Raw genomic sequence first — 15,209 nt, 5'->3', positions numbered from 1 at the left:
GCTTTGGAGACAGGCTGCCCATATTCTAATTCTAGTTCTACCCCTTACTAGACACAGCTAGTGACAACACGGGACAGGGCCAGCTTTCTGAGCCCCAGTCTCCTGGTCGGTAAATGTGGATATTAAGACTGCTGACCTTGAAGTTGTTGTAAGGATAAAAAGAGTTAAACCATGCGATAAGCTTAGACTACTCTCTGACACATGTAAGTGCTCAGTATATGTTAGCTTTTATGATCCAGTTGGAGAGACTGGAGGAAGGTTCCTGGAGGAGAAGAGACATGAGGGTGTGTGGACTTTGAACACCTAGAGTGAGGAAAAGAGATTTCCTGATGGAATTAGCAGTGGGAGCAAAACTAGGGAAATTATGGGACAGTAAGCAGTCCTCTCCCGGAGCTTGAAGTAAACTTGTCGACTTGCTTCTGCCTCTCCCATCAGTGCATTAGCTTTCCGTGAGATAAAGAGCTTTGTTCCACCTAAAGCAGTGCCCGGTACTTAGCAGGTGTGCAATAAAATTTTACCGACTAAATTAATGAAGTGTGTGCTGTGTGGGCTTGGGCAAGCTAGTGCTCCTCTCTGAGACTTAGCGCCCTGCCTTCCCAGAAAGGCATAATGACGTTCTCTTTTTCATGGGCTGTTGAGAGGCTTAAATGAGATACTCATGCAAATCCTGGCCTGGAGTGGGCGTTCAAAACAGCGAATTCCCTTTCCTTGGTGTCCTATATCCAGCAGAAGGTCAAAGTGGAGTGGGATAGACAATAAAAATGTAAAGAGGGAAATGAAGAGAGGAACTGGGGCGTACTAGGAAATATAGGGCATCTTCCTGTAGGCAGTGGATGAAACTGGGCTTCGGAGGAGGGTGCTGAGCTGTGTTTGCGTCAGAACCACGGAGATGAACTCCACGTTCGCGGTGAGCTAGGGACAATGGGTATCTGTGTGTGTCAGCTGCTGGGCTCCCCAGGACACAGAACTGTCAAGGCCAGTTCTGTGCCAGTGAGATGTGCCTTCCCCTCAAAGCTTTTGAAGTTGTGAGCTCCTGGCACCAGAAACTGACACGGACCTCTTAGTTAAGACACCAGCTTGCTATGTGAACTGAGCAAGTCACTAAAGGAGCTGAATTTTGGTCAACCATCTGTAAGATAGGGGGTTTGATAGATGAGCACCATGGCCTCTCGTGTCTCTGACACTCAAGTCCTTGAGCAGACATCAGGCAGCCATCTCGTAAATACATCAACAAATGCTGTTAGGTGATCATTTGCATGTGGTGAGCTCTCGTATTAGATTTTCTACACAAATCCCAAAGAAAGACCTAAAGTGATAGGACTGGAGACCTGTTTGGGGGGGTCAAGAAATACAGCGTTAATACAACATCGGTGGAAGTAAACTGGCCCTCGGCTGTACACATTGTCTCCCCTTTTTTGGGCCTCGATCTTTCCTTCTATACACAGAGGAAGCTTGGCGGAAGATGGGAAAGCCTCTCTGGGCCTTTCAGATCACCAAAGTTTTATGATTCTCCTGGGATGAGATCCTTTGGGAATAGATGCCAGGAATGCTGACGGTCCCTCAAAAAGCCTGCCCCCTTGGACAACCTTCAGGGCTGTGGAATCTGGGTCTGTTTGTGGCCACATCAGGATGGCCTCACCACTGACCTCATTCTCTGGCGCATCCTCTGTTAATGACAAAGACCTTGGTGCATCCAAAAGACCTGCCCTGGGTCAAGGGTGTAGCTGTAGCACATCCCAGCTTGCTGTAGAATTGCCTAAACCTCGGAAATTATTTCCCTAGGAGGTCTGCCTGTGCCAGGAATAAGGGTGGGTGGATAGCAGTAACTCATAAAATTGGCCAAGGGCGGCAAGAGGGTCTCAGGGATTCCCGGTTCTGGAGTCAGGAAACCCAGGGCTGCACCCAAAGCTCTGCCCCAACCAGATGTTTGTCACTGGGCAGGTGCGTACCCCGAGTGCCTCTTGCCACATCTCCAAGTGGGGATGAAACCTTGTACGCCTCACAGTGAGCTTGCGAAGAGCAAGTAAGATTACAAATGCAGGTCTTTGGAATGTTACCATCACCAACCCTCAAGGTGGAGACAATGTCGTCGCTGATGGCTCCATCTACAGGGCACCTGACAATTTATGGAGAGCATTATTGTCAAGGCACATTCACACCAGTTATCTCTGCCCCCTCCCCCCCGCCCCCTGCTGTGGACTGCCCTGTAAGGAAAGAGAGTGGGCCTGGAGACCCGATACCCCCTCACCTCTTATCAGCCCCACTCTCACGGCACTTAGAACATTAAACCTTCAACTTTGTATTTCGGTTATTTATGCACACATCTAATCTCCCTACCTTGAACAGAAGCCAGAGCAGGCACAGGCTTTGATTGTCTTTGCTCCACCCACCCCCATCCCCACGCTGCCCTATGTATGCTCAGTCCTCCGTCATCAGTGAAAGTAAAGGGGACGGGGATGGGAAGGGACAAAGACAGGTGGGGAAGTAGGTCATTGGTCCTTGCCTTAATTTGCATGGTATAAGGTAAGCCATCTTCTGTGGTAGCTACTGGCCACATGCAATGATTTAAAGCGAATTAAAATTACACAGAACTTAAAGTTCAGTTCCTTTGTTGCACCGGCCCCATTTCAAGTGCCCAGTAGCCACACGGGTGGCTGCTGTGTTGCTCCACATTTCTATCGTTGTAGAACACTCTGGTGGACAACACGGACACAGAGAAGGGAGTGTGGGCTCTGGAGTCAGACAGAACCGGGTTCCAATCCTTCCTCTGGTTCATGTAAACCAGCTCGCCTCTCTACGCCTCGGTACCCATGTTTGTAAAGCGAGGATTGATCATTTTAGCAGTGCCCCTTTCCCAGGATTGTTGAGAGAAGTGAGAATACTAATAAACATTAAAAAAACAAATATGAGCAGTCGCTCTGCTCTGATGCCTCCACAGGTTGGTAAAGATAACAGGCAGACCCAGAAGCTAGTCTTTACACCATGGAAAGTGGCAGGGCTGAATGGCAGGAACCCAGGCAGACGGGCAGACAGACTGAATCTTGAATTTTAGTTCTACTTTCCAGCTACATGATCGGAATGTGATCATTCTGCCTCTCCAGGTCTCATTGTCTTTTTTTTCCGGGGGTGGGGGGCGATCATTATCTTAAATTCTCTTCACATCCCTACAAGTTAGATATATAAGTACATCAGCACCTGGTAATAGCACATGTTCAACAACTAGAAAATGAAATCATATTGACACAAAAAAGACATAGTTGAAATTATTAGTATCTAATTGCTTTCAGGATGGTCAATGACTTTATCATTATTTTATTACTACTAACTAGTCGGTTATAAGGATGTACCTTAAGCATAGTGGGAGGTCAAGAGACTCTGAGAACTGAAATCCTATTCTCTCCACAGAGCAGCCAGAAAGGTACCAGGGAGGTATCTTTTGTTATGAAAGGCAGATCATGACTTTGTCCTAATCAAAAATACCAACATCTTCCCTCACACATAGAGTAAATTTAAATCACCACCTCTGATGCCCTCCAGTATCTGATGTTCCGAAACGTCCTTCTCAGCGCCCGTGCCCTGGCCATACTGGAGGTCCCACTCCTGCTTAGACATGACAGGCTTGTTCCTGCTCAAGACCTTTGTACCTGTCTTTTTCTCTGCCTGAGCTTCACTCCCCACATCCTCCTAGAACTTTCGGTTCTGCCTCCTTAAGCCTGTGCTCAAATATCCTCTCTAGGAAAGCACCCCTCCCCCCCTCCATTATTTTCTCTCTGTCCTGGTGCTTTATGGCTCTTTAGAGCCCTTACAAAATATCATCTCAGCTAAAGATATGCCTTCCTCCCTCACTCCATTCCTTCATTCACTTTATTAATGTAGTGATTAACACAAATGTCATCTCTGTGAGGGAGACACCTTTATCTTGTCCATTATTCTCACCCTGGGTCTAAAACAATGCCTGGGACTCGCTAGGTTCTCAGTACATTTCAGTGACTTTTAAAAAAAAATTTTTTTTTAACGTTTATTTTTGAGACAGAGACAGAGCATGAACAGGGGAGGGTCAGAGAGAGGGAGACACAGAATCTGAAACAGGCTCCAGGCTCTGAGCTGTCAGCACAGAGCCCGACGCGGGGCTTGAACTCACGGACCGCAAGATCATGACCTGAGCCGAAGTCGGCCACTTAACCGACTGAGCCACCCAGGCGCCCCCATTTCAGTGACTTTTAACATTTGAACAAAGTCTCTGGGGGCTTTGGAACTGACTTTCCCTTTTCTGATAGACACAGATACTGGCTTGAGCTAGGTGGCCATGTTTTCAAATGTACTCATCCACCCATTCAGTCCCCAATTACTAAACTCATACAGTGTGCTCAGAGCCTAACCTGGTGCCTGCCTTGTACAGAAAGCTGATGGCCTTTCCTTAGGAAGTTCTCTCTCAGTTCGTGGGACTCCATCCACAGGAACGGAAACAGCGGATCGCAATACATTGGCTTGAGTTGAGGAAACACATGTAGAAACCCAGATAAGGGAATGGCTTCTTCTGTTGGAGGACATCAGGAGAAATGCCTCAGTAGAGGTGAGCTCTGAGCTGGATCTAAAAGAATAGTTGGTTTTTCAGCTCCCATTGACTACAGTTTGTGACCCTCTGAGCTGGGATGCCTGGATTTAAAACCTGTCTCTACTGCTTCTCAACTGAATGATGATGGCAGTTTCCCTCACAGAGCTGTCCCCAGATTCCCCACCTGTAAAATGGAGACCATAAATCAGATGCCAAGTTGGGTTGATGTGAGAATTAAATTGAATTGCCCATTAACAAAAAATTCCTATGTTTGTGCCTGGTGCCTAGTAAGTGCTCAATAAATACCAGTTGTGCAGCCATTTTCTTGGGAGAGCATAAGCATGCTGGATGGGCCTGGAAGGCGGCTAGTGCTTCCTCATAGCTGTAGCATGGAACCCCTAAAGAGGAGCAGCCAGGAAGGAGAGGCTGGCTGAGGCCATGCCATGGAGGGCTTTGTGGACAGGCAGAGCTTGGCTTTGACCTGAAGAGAAGTGAAGAGCCATGGAAAGATCTTAATTTGGAACATGGCATGCTTGCATGCGTGATCTAGGAAACTATCTGACTGTAGCATGAGGATGAAAGGAGCTGGCCAGACTGGAGACGGGGAGGACTCTATCTAATAAATCTAACCCAGAAATGAAGAGAGTCATTAGTGGGGAAAAGAAGAGAGAGATCCTGGGGAAATAAAATTAAGAGGCTTGGCGACTTTGTCACTGTGGGTCTGGCAGGGCACAGGCACACTCAGAAGGATTTTACTTAATAATAAGTTCATCCTGAGTGGTATGGGCAGGGTTAAGGGAATGAGGCCCAACCAAGAAACAGAAGGTATCGCCACCCCCAGACCTGAGGGGACAAGCAAAGGGAATGGTATTATAAGAGCCCAGAGATATCAGAAGCCAGAGAAGATGGCTGATCCAAAAGGAACTGTGCCAGGAACACCGCTTCTACAGAACATGGCTAAACTGGGGGAGGCCGGGTAGGGAATAGCATACCCAGCCTCTCTATCCTTCCACTCTTTGATCTTGAGCCAGTACCTCTCACTGGCCAAGGCCAACTGGAAGCTAGAGGTCAGGAGAGCCTGGGTCCTGTGATCTGTAGATGTCAGCCTTCTTGGGTCAATGGCAAGTAAAGAAGAGTGAAAAATGGATCTAGAGATAGGGTGCGTTGATGAATAGGTTTCACAGTAACCAGTTAGATGCGAGTGGAGACTAGTTGGCAATGGTGGGTAGGGAGGGGGGAGGAATTTGTCCTAACTCCTGAGGTTCCCTGCTAAGGCGATTTGCCCAATTACACATCTGTGGAATGGGGATTGAGATGCCTCTCCGAGTGAATCACATTTTGAGTTTTCACATACCCCTCAACGTGTGTCCTAAACGTCTGGATCTTTTTTTCTTTCCACCCAACAAATGTTGCTGTCTGTTGCTGAATGCTTGGAAAGGTTTGCCAGAAGAGGACTGGCACTAGCTGAGCATAATTTCGCTGGTACTACAGCTAAAATACAAATGGGTTTATTACATATTTTCAAAGTCATGAACAGATAAATACAAGAACAACCTCTGGGGGCAAAAAAAAAAAAAAAAAAAAAAAAATGGTGGTAGCAAAGAGCACCTCACTCCTTAGCAAAAAATGTTCTTTTTCCACAAACACCACGAGGAGCCAAAAAGCTGTATGGAAACTGTCCCGGATATATGGCCCTGCCCCTCTCTTCCTGACACATCTAATTCCCTGTGTCTCTGACGGGTTCCAGGCCTGAATGGATCTGTGCACACTGGAGCACCAGGCCACAGTGATGTGATTCTCTGAGTGACACTGAGGCAGGCACACCCAGGAGAAGAGAAAACTGCCTGGGGACCCAGGATACTGTTATTACAGGAGTCACATGAAATGTTGACAGCAACAGCCAGGACTTCTTTCTGCAAAGTGCTCCCAGGAAGCCTTTACAGGCCTGGAGAACACAATGGTTTTCATCACTAATTAACACATTTTCCACACTGAGGCCAGAAGCAAGGCTAGCTAAGAGACACTGGGATGCATGGAGGAGACGGGCTGTCAGCTATGGGCAGGCCTCGGCTTAGAACTCTGCCCTGTGGGTCACAAGGAGAAATCCGACCTCCTTGGGAGGTCTTGCAAGACCTTTCAAGATCTGAGGCTTGTTTGTCCAGGTCATTGCCCCAGCGTGTGATCCTAAGCTTTCACCCAACTGAGTTACTAGCATTTTTCTCCAGATCTACTCTACAGGCACTTGAGGCATCGGGCCTCTTTCATGTGCCAATCCCTCTTCCTGGAATACCTTTCTCTTCTTCATCTAGACCTCGCCTACTTTTCTCACAAGGTCTTTCTCTAACTACATCCAGATTTCTGAAGGAAGGCTTGGTAGAGAAGGAGTTGTCATGCACTCCTATGTCTGTGCCTCCATAGTACCTTGGGCTGCCCTCTCAAGCAGTAAACAAGCAAATGACTTGTGCTGCTCCCACATCAAGACTATGAGCCCCTAAAAGGCAAGGTTGGCATCATGGGATTCATACCTTAGTAGAGGGTCCATCCCAGAATGACAACACGGGAGCTCGCGGCACTAAGCTGACCATTCTCCCATTGGACGGTTCTTCTCACCACAATTCTTTTTTTTCTTAAAGTCTAGAGCTTCTGACTGACACGTATTACTTTGGCTTTCAAATATAATAGTCCCTGCTGGTGCCACATCACACCCATTCAGATCCTCCAAAGCTGTGACCAGGCCTTACTACACCTTCACCCCACCATATTCTTTGTGTCTGTTGTCATTTTTTTTCTTTTGCAAAACATTGCTTTTCGATTCAAATAGTGTTGATTTGGATGTGAACTCTGTTAAAAACCGAGCCCCAGTTTACTTATCTATCAAATGGGGGTAATAATGTCTACGTTGAAGGGATGTTGAGAGAACTAAATGATATATTGGATAGAAAAGGGGTAACATAGATCCTGGCACATAGCATGTCCTCAAATAGTTATTGAATGACTAAACAATGAATGAATGAACTGGGGCTTTGTGTCACATAGATGGAGGAACATTTTTGACACCTCCCATACTAGTTAAAAGTCAACAAATGGTAGATCTATGCCAGGTACTTGCTGGGATCTTAGGATAGAGCAATGAACAGATAAGGCGTGCGTGATCTTTGGTCTGTCAGCTCCTGGGAATATCACTGAACAAATAATGACAAAACACACGTGTAATAAGTAGTATGAGGGTAATCTTACAGGTCCCTCAGCTGCTGAGTTCATCCGAGCCGTTTCACGAAGGACTCCTTGTGGTCCTACGTTAGCGAGTAGAATACTTAGGCAATTCATAACGAAAATTCTTTGCTTCTCATCGTGTTAGTGTGTAGTTCTCTTGGGAACATTGTGGAGAAAGTGAGATAGATTAGCCAGACAAGAACGTTAAACCTTGTATGTAATATTATCAAGATTGGACAACTAGAAAGCCTCCCCTCTAATCCCTGAGAATCATACTGACTGGTAAAGAGGATGATAAAGAAGCTAATTGGTAAACACACTGAGGGAGTACTTCTCAAGTGACAATAGGTATGTTGCATACCTTGCACAGGTGTGATGCCAAATTTTTATCAATGCATAACATTTACATTTATATAACTGAAATTACGTATACGTTACGTCTGCCATATTTCTCAGCTGAAAGGTTTAGCTGAGGAAACCATGTGTCCCTGGTCCAATGGAGTGAAATCTGATGTTTGCACTATCACCGTTTCTGTTCAGCAAAACACTGGAGGTTTTAGCCAGTGCAATAAGTTGAGAGGAAATAAAAAGAGCACAAGAGTGGGAAAGGAATTAATAAGGATAATATTACACACAGATGACATTAATGGTATATGTAGAAAATCTAAAAGAATCTATGAGCAAACTGTTAGAGTTAACATGTGAATTTAATAAGACCACTAAATTCACAAGTTCAATATACAATTAAAAAATGAACTTTAAAAACATTTATGACAGCTTTCAGAAATGTGTCAAATACAGGGGCACCTGGGTGGCTCAGTCGGTTGAGCGTCCGCCTTTGGCTCAGGTCATGAGCTCACAGATCGTGAGTTCAAGCCCCACATGGGGCTCTGTGCAGACAGCTTAGAGCCTGGAGCCTGCTTCGGATGCCGTGTCTCCCTCTCTGCCCCTCCCCCCCCCCACCCCCAGCTCATACTTGGTCTCTCTCTCTCAAAATAAAGAAGCATTAAAAAAAAAAATGTCAAATACGTAAGAATCTAACAAACTCTTTAAAAAATAATAATTCTCTCCTAACTTGTAGGTTGATAATGAGGATTAAATAACAATACCTGTTGGATCTGTATTATGTGGTAAATGCTGTATCAGGAACTTCCCATGCATTAGGTGTTTTCTGGATCTGACATTGCGAATATAAAAATGAGTCCATCTCTTCAGCTGAGCAATAGCCCATGTCAAATTCAGTCCATGATTGTATGGAAAGTTTATTTTGCTCATGGAAAGAAGCCTACATCGTTAGTCTTTGACCCAGATTAAATTTGTTGGGATTAGTATCAGCAGACTAAGGAACCAATATGGTTTCAAGTAGCAAGAAATACCTCACCCTCAGAAGAGTTGGGATTTGCTCACCCAAATACTAGTAGAAAATATTTGCTGGGGGGGGGTAATTTTTTGAGCAAACATACAGCCACACAGCCCTACTCTCTATCCTCTTCTACTTCCCCATCTGAGAAAAGAGAGAGAATGACTCTTCTTGAGCTGGTAGGAAAACTCCACTCCCCCAGCTGGTTTGTCAGTTTTATTTCCGATCTAAATTTCAGAGCTTGGAAGACTGCCTGGCACACAGTGGCCACCCCCCAAAACATTATTGACTTATTGAACAAACATAAATGAATGAATGGACGGTAGAGTGAAGGCATTATAGCTATAATGCCTAAATAGAGCTATCGAAATTATTAGCCTCTGTTCACATACTTCCCATCACTTAAGCAGATGTGTCCCTGGCTTCAGGAGAGAAGCTTTGCTTGACCAGCCCATGTTAACACGTAATCTGCAATTATACAGTCCAACATTCCCTGTGTCAATCAGTGTCCTGGCAAGGAACAGAACAATGTGTTTAACTGAAGAAAACTTACAGAAGAGATTATTTACAGAGGTGTGGACAGCGTTAAGGGAACCAATGTGGGATAGCAACATAGCCAGAGACTCAGGATTGCAAAAAGCTACTGCTACCCCACCAGCTAAAAGGGCAAGGAAAGGGATCAGCATTACTGGAGCCCAGTGATACCGGAAGCTGGGAGACAGGGACTGCCCAACAGGCATTGCTGTTGTACAGGGATGCAGCCATTGCCCTACCCACGGCAAGACAGGGAAGGAGAAGAAAGTCTAAGTCCTCACCCTCTCTCTTTTCTGCCCTTGACTATCCTGCTGTGCTTTATGGCCCGACTCAACTGGAAAACAGGAAAAAGAGCCAGGGTGATAAATTCCATAGAGGTTATAGACTCTCTGGGCATGGAGTGAATCAGAAGAGAGTAGATACGGAGGACAAACAGGGATGGCACGGTCCCCTTCATACATTTCCCATCACAAAAGAGGAAAGCTCAGAGGCCTTGACATTTGAGCCCAAATACTCATTGGTCCCTTGGTCCTGTCTTCCATCGTTAACGTTTGGTTCCCAGTTTTAATCTTCTCTCCCCAACTACATTCAATTGTCTGAGGTCTTACTGGAAGGGCTTTCTGGGCACAAAAGTGGAAAGAGAAGTTTTGGAATCAGACTAGAAATCAAATCTTGGTTCTACCACTTTGAAGTCCAAAAGTTACCGCAATCTCATTTCTAAATGGTGATAGTGATACTTCGGTTGCAGGGTGGCTGAGAAAATGAAATCATTTGACATTTTGACAAATCCTGGGCACTGTGCTAAGAATTGGGGATGTTGTGGTTTCTAGTCAAAATATGCAACCTGTATGTATTAAGGACGAAGGGAAGGAAGGAGGCCTAATACAGGTGAAATCTCTATTTCCCTGCAATTGTGTCCCTGTAATTGTGATTAAGGCCACCTTGGGAATAAAATGCTATGGTAACACTGTCTCTATGATTCCAAATTGTGCTCTTAATTTTCTACTCCAAAGAAAAAAAAAGCACATGATTGCACATCAAAAAATGCCTGCCCAGTGGCTGAAGTTTCAGATTGGAGTTAATTTCAAGGTTGATTGGAATGTCAGAGTTAATGATTTTGTCCCCAAAAACTTGGAATTCACAATTATCCCTAAAGACTATAAACAGTGTTGGAAAGAGCCAATTTGTCTTCAACTTGTTTTTTTCCAGAATTGCCTCCCCCCACCATAATCTCTTTCTGCAACAATCTCAGCTGCCTGAAATAGTAGTTAAAATCATGGCGCCTGACACTCTCTTGAATGTATAAACGAGTCAGTCTGTTATTAGTGTTGTGATTAAGTCACCAAGATTGTTTAATCAAAAAGTGACCTGATTCTCTCCCCATAGTATCTGGAGAAATGGCTAAGTCTAAATAAGAGGTAGAAAAAAAAATGTACCTAAGTTAAATAAGTTGGGTTGGAAACTAGCTAATAAAATGTATGCATCAAAGACCCATGAAAGAAGCAAAGTTCTTGAAAAATGGGAAAGTAGTTGTCACTAGCAAAGCAGGACAGGGAGAGGAGAAGGGAGGGGGAGGAACCTAGAGAGAAAGAGGGGAGAGAGGAGGAAGAAGAGAGGGGGGAAGAAGAAAAAGACCAGAGAAGGAAAAGAAAGCAAGCCTGAATCCATTCTTGCAAAAGTTCACAATAACACTAGAGTCTGTAAGAAGAATGGGCTTTCTCCCCTACTGTGGCATCCAGTGTCATCGGATATTTAAAAGACTCCGCTATCCAGGGATTATTTATGAACTCCAAGACTGTAAATCTTTTCTGTATGACCTTGGAGCATGGCTTATGTCCTTTGGGACATGTTATATGATACCGCTAAGCCTCCGTTCCAGCCTACTCCCCATCCTTGATGCCTTTCTCTCCACAGTCCTTCAGTCTTCTGACATTAACATGGAATTTCACTCTGGCAGAGCTGGAGGGCTCTTGGAGGTCATTTAGTCCAACCCCGCCATTCTAAAGAGAAACTCAAGTCCAGAGAAGAGCAGTTACTTGTCCAAGGAACCAAGACTAAAACAACAACAACCCTTCTTCCAGTCCAGGGTACCCCCAAAAGATGAGTTCTTAAATGGGGTGAGGGAATTGGGATGAGGGAATCAGGAAATGCCTACATACCTCTCCCACAATTTCTTAACTATTCCCTGTGCTCTGTGATTCCCTCGACAGGAAATAAAGCTCTTTGTTCTTCAGCGAGAAGGAAAAATGTTGTGATGGACCTTTATTGAGCACGTTCTATGTGCCAGATGCTTCCCACCCCTGGTCCCATCTAATCTCCACAATAATCCACTACCCCTGGTTCTGTTAGTCCCACTTGCCTTCTCTGAGTTCAGTTTCCTCAGCTGTAACATGACCTTCCTGAGGCCACAGAAAGTTCCAGAAACAGAGTCCAACCATAGGTTCGTCTCTCAAATAGCAATGGTGCTCTAATGGGGGTGGGGTGGACTTGGGAATCAAACTATATTGGGTAATGGAGCACATCAGTTCTGAGCATTGTCTTCAGAATCTCTGCTAAGAGCAAAGGAATGGGAGGCAGGGAGAAGGCAAGGTCAGTGTCATCAGGGTAGGCTACCACCCACATCTGTAACAAGTCCAGCTTTATTGCTAAGCCACTGAGTTTGAGACCGTCTTCTTGCCCACTCCAAAGTCTAACCAAGTGTTCAGGGGGCAGCCTTCTTCACAGTGATTTAGGGCCAAGACTCCTCCCATCTTGTGGCACTGCCATCTCCAACATGGGACCTCCAAGGCTGCCACAGAAGGAGAGAAGGCAGTGCCCTGCAAGGGAGATACTCCACACCGCCACCTTCCATTGGCTCCCCCTCTCCAAGTGCAAGGGGGCTAAGATGAGGTTCAGCCATGCATCCAGGATAAAGAAAGAAACCTTGGTCGCTGGTGGGGGCTGGTGTTCTCTGCCATGGTATGCTGCCTAGAAAAGACAAACAGCTCTCTCATTATTATCTGATGAGATTACCACCAATAACTATGTGAGTTCACTCCTGTCAGGGTGAAGCTCTGAAAGGAGAATTGCATTTGATCCAGGTCACAAAGACTTGAGCTGCAGAGGCAGAAAACCTCAGGTCGGGTTTCAGCCATAAATCCAAATGTCTTCCCTCTAAATTGTAGGTCTCAGCCGATCCTCAGACTGACAAAGAACCAGATCACATGGGGCCCCTCCTTACCTATCAGCATCTGCGAGGAGTTTCTCAACACTGAGCTATGGTAATGATTGCACTGATTGAGACACTCCTCCGCTCCTCCATTTGCTTCCATCAGAATCACCACATAAATGCAGCCCTGGAAAGAAGAGTGAGGGCTTTCCTGTCTGAATTCTTGGAATCCGTGAGTCAAATTGCTTGGTCTGGGAAGTCTCAGGAAAGTATGTTGGCACAGCCTCCGTGGGGGAAATCGGGCATTCTGACTCCTCACTCAGAACTCTATGCAGCCAAGAGCACTGAGGCCTCTGGTTTCTGCCCGTGGGATAATTGGTCATTTCCCCCCCACCGTCTCCCCATACAAGATAATGGTTTGCACATTGGGAAATTAAAGCAGGATCTTCAAAGCCAAAGGGTGGGTTTGTTTCAGTATAGGGTAGAAATAATAAAACCAACAGAATTTTAAAAAAGAAAACACTGAGAAATAGAACACTGATAGAAATCAAACCACAGTCAAGAAAAGTGGTGTTTGGGGCGTGGCTTTGCACTATTGGTCTGAATCTTGACATCCTTTTCCTTGAAACCAAATGGGTTACTTCAGCGGTTCTCGGCTGGGGTAGCTCTGCCCCCTTAGGAGCATCTGTAAAAGTATAGAGGCATTTTTTGATGGTCACAGTGACTTGAGGACACAATTGACATTTAGCAGGTAGAGGCCAGGGAAGCTCCATGCCCTGCAGTATGTGGGACAGTCTTATCAATAAAGAATTGTCCCTCCCATAATACCAACCATGGCCTCGTTGAAAATCCCTTGGATAATCTCTTACTGCTAGGAACACAGGTCTTTTTTTAAAATACTTACCTTGGGGAGAGCGCAAGTCGGGGAGGGGCGGGGGGTGGGACAGAGGATCCAAAGTGGGCTCTGTGCTGACAGCAGCGAGCCTGACGCAGGGCTCGAACTCACAAACAGCAAGATCATGACCTCAGCCGAAGTTGGATGCTCAACCGACTGAGCCACCCAGGTGTCCCTAGGACCAAAGCTTTTTAATGAAAAGCTGGCCACAACCAGGTATCCCGTTAGGAACTGGAGATCAGAGACAGAAGCAAACTCCTACATTCAAGGCATTCTGACAATCACATAAACCAACATAGACGACACAGCACGTCATGGTCTCTGAGTAGGATAGGAGACGTTGCCAAGTGAGCCCCATGGAGAGTCACAAAGCTCAGCCAGGGAAGAAGAAACCCAGAGAGTAAGATGCCTGACCTGAAGTTAGAGGCCCTGTAAGAATGGTCACAGAGGCCAAAGTGCAAGGGAAACCCAAAAGTGAGAGAGTGTACATTCCAGGGACTGCAAATGCCCAGCCCTATAAGTCATTGCTTGGAACAGGATTTACCAATAGGGAAACTGAAATCCAACATAATTTGCCAATGGGGAAACTAAAATCCAGTGTAATTTGCCAATAGGGAAACTGAAATCCAATATAATTTGCTAATTGGGAAACCGAAAAGGTATGTTGCTGCAGTCCCAGAATCTGGTTCTAATGGGAACCAGGTTGTAAAGGATTGGGGCGTAGCCTAGAGCCTTGGTGTTCGTCTTGGTCAACAACGGACCAAGGAGGAATAGGGAACCAAGCCCTTCCTAAAAGCTGTACTTGCGGCGAAGAATCCGCTTGCTACTTCTTGCTGCTATTGAATCCTTGCCTCTGCCCAGTTGGGTAGCATTAGTATCCCGTTCCACAGGTGGGAACACGGAGGCTCAGAGAGGACAAAAAAGATAGTAGTCAAGCCAGGAATTAAACTCAGATCTGCCTGTGAATTCCAAGTTCGTAAGTGGGTACCACACTGCTCACTCTGTGTTTGCTCAGTCGACTCCTGCTTACCAACAACTCTGCCGTCCCTGGGACTCCGAGAGGCTGTTGAGGTCCCCTGTTAGGTCTGCTACTGCACCTAGACGTCCGCATTTGCTTGAAAAGTTTTTCTCCCCTCTCCTGTGTGGTCTGAAGCAGCAAATCCAATGTCAATTCTGTTCATGCTCAATCTCCGTTTAGATAAACCAGTTAGCAGAGTATATGTGATAAAATTCCCTGCCAAGTTATAAACTAAGTAGTCAAACAAACAAACACAAAATCAAATGAAGATCTAATTAGCTTGGTCCAATTACTCCGTTCCCTTCCAGCTAGTCCAGGGTAATCTATCACAAACAGCAAGAAAGAAAAACAAACCACCCTGTTTCATGTCTTTTTTCCTGTTCCTTGGTGTTATCCATCTTTCCTTCTCTCTCTCTCTCTCTCTCTCTCTCTTTCGGTTTTCCCCTCTTTTCTGCATTTCTTTGTTCTTTCTTTTCACCTTTCATT

The 15,209-nt window shown here is 45.6% G+C and overlaps 1 long non-coding RNA gene across 1 annotated transcript; it reads right to left on the bottom strand.

Moving 5' to 3' along the window:
- Positions 1 to 12,565: 12,565 nt before the first annotated feature.
- Positions 12,566 to 14,838, bottom strand: LOC122227689. The gene is made up of 3 exons (XR_006206197.1): positions 14,736 to 14,838; positions 12,883 to 12,997; positions 12,566 to 12,629 (listed from the first exon to the last, which is right to left on the bottom strand). It is a non-coding gene; the product is annotated as an uncharacterized LOC122227689 (long non-coding RNA).
- Between the last annotated feature and the right edge of the window lie 371 nt (positions 14,839 to 15,209).

Source organism: Panthera leo, chromosome C1 (assembly GCF_018350215.1).
Source record: "Panthera leo isolate Ple1 chromosome C1, P.leo_Ple1_pat1.1, whole genome shotgun sequence".
NCBI classification, from domain to species: Eukaryota; Metazoa; Chordata; class Mammalia; order Carnivora; family Felidae; genus Panthera; species Panthera leo.
This window is presented reverse-complemented; position numbering and strand designations above follow the sequence as displayed.